This window comes from Rhagoletis pomonella, unplaced genomic scaffold, assembly GCF_013731165.1.
Source record: "Rhagoletis pomonella isolate Grant_MI unplaced genomic scaffold, Rhpom_1.0 Rhpom_scaffold_00003, whole genome shotgun sequence".
NCBI classification, from domain to species: Eukaryota; Metazoa; Arthropoda; class Insecta; order Diptera; family Tephritidae; genus Rhagoletis; species Rhagoletis pomonella.
The window spans coordinates 34,137,391-34,139,250 of record NW_023458557.1 but is presented as its reverse complement, the minus strand read 5'-3'; positions in this window follow the sequence as shown (position 1 = coordinate 34,139,250).

Here is a 1,860-nt window from a genome sequence, read left to right as displayed (position 1 = left end):
AAAAACCACATAAATCCAAGTTTCAAACTTTATACAAAAATTATAAAGATTTCTTAAACTTTTGATCACAATTCAATGGTTTTTAATTTGGATTTCTAGAAAAAAATTTTGTTATACAGTTTACAAAGTAATTTGCATAGAAGAAAGTGCATAATACGGACAGCTAAAAAATTATAAAAAATCGACAGGATTTTTTAGCAACTTCAAACTTGTACCTTATTGTACTACATTTTAATGAGCTATAAAACTGAATAATTTTTTTTTTCTAGAAATCCAAATTAAAAACCGTGGAATTGTGTTCAAAAGTTAAAGAAATTTTTATAATTTTTGTATAAAGCTCGCAATTTTGATTTATGAGGTTTTTGTTAGACAATGAGCTATACTTTTATAGAAAAATAATGAACACTAAACAAATAGAAGAAAAATAGTCAAAACTGGTCAAAGTGTTGAGGTTCTACCGTTTCGTCGAGGGCTGTGTTGAACTTTTAAGTTTTTTTTTTTAATAAATGTGACATAAAATATCTTTCGTATTCTTCTCGGATGAGTTTTGCTTGTGGTGGTATATATCGCAGCAAAGATTCCGTCATCGGCCTCCAAGAAAAATTATAATTTGAATACAAATTAAATTAAAAGTTATATTGCTTCCGAAAACAAGGATATTCATTTCAGTAATTTTTGGACACAAAAGGAAGCAAAAAAGTAAATTATTAATAAACAGCCTTAATATTGTTGTTATATATGTACATATGTATAATTATTATCACTACTTTGAAAAGCAAAAATTAGTTCGCATTAATTTAAAAATAAATTTGAAAAGATTGTTTTGTATTTCTTTTTTTTACTTTTCTGGAATGTTGTGCGAAAATTATTCTTAGTGTAACAGGCCTTGACTGTTTAACTACACAGCTGGTTGCTTTGACAGCGTTCCAAGCCGCCATTTGGCCAAACGAGTTTTTGAAGTAAATCAAAGCAAATTAAAGTAAGCAAGACGTGCAAATCAAGCCTGCATTGGGCCAGCGCCTTTAGTGTCGTTTGGCGTGAATTTCATATTATTTACTAAAATATCCAAACAAACCACTTTTTCAAAATTCTCCGATTTTGTCTTGCCTCCTTTTCTCAAATTAACCAAGACGTGACCGAATTGTCCAATTTACTATCAAATTCACTGTCTTCGAAAAATCAAAGACATTGACGGAGACAATAGGTTTGTATAGTATCTTCTCCAGTAAAAGATTGCAGCGAGAGCGTAAAAGCAAAATAGATCGTTAAATTGAGAAGAGAAAACTAGCAGAAAAAGAAAGAACAAGTAAAAACTTGCAAGTGAACAGTTGCTGCACTGTTTTGACATTCTGCTGCAAACATTTTACTATTTATAAATAAGTTTTAAACTCTTTGCTTTACACACAAGCACTTATACAGTCCAGTACATCATTAATATTTTGATTTCCAATCATTTTACTGGCTACTCATTAAATGGGGAAAAAAATTACATTTACGAGATAATATCTATTTAAATAAATGCACATATAACATAAAGGCGATTTAATTGAAGCAATTTAAAGGAAACAATGACAGAATATCTGTTTGTGTATGAATTCATTTGTCACTGCTACCAAACTGTGCGGCCAAATTATCAGTGGAACAAAACAAACAGAACGGATAATAATTGAACCAGATCTCTATCAGAATCATATCGTTGTTGTTGAATTTGCGTTCAAAATTTGTATGCGAATCCCGATTATTGCCCAAGAAAATACAGCTAGAGTTGCGACAGAGTGGCATTGGCTTCAGTTTATCAAGTATATTCAGTGAAATCGCTGGAGAAATTTATCATAAATGTGTAAACGAGTTTCCATACAA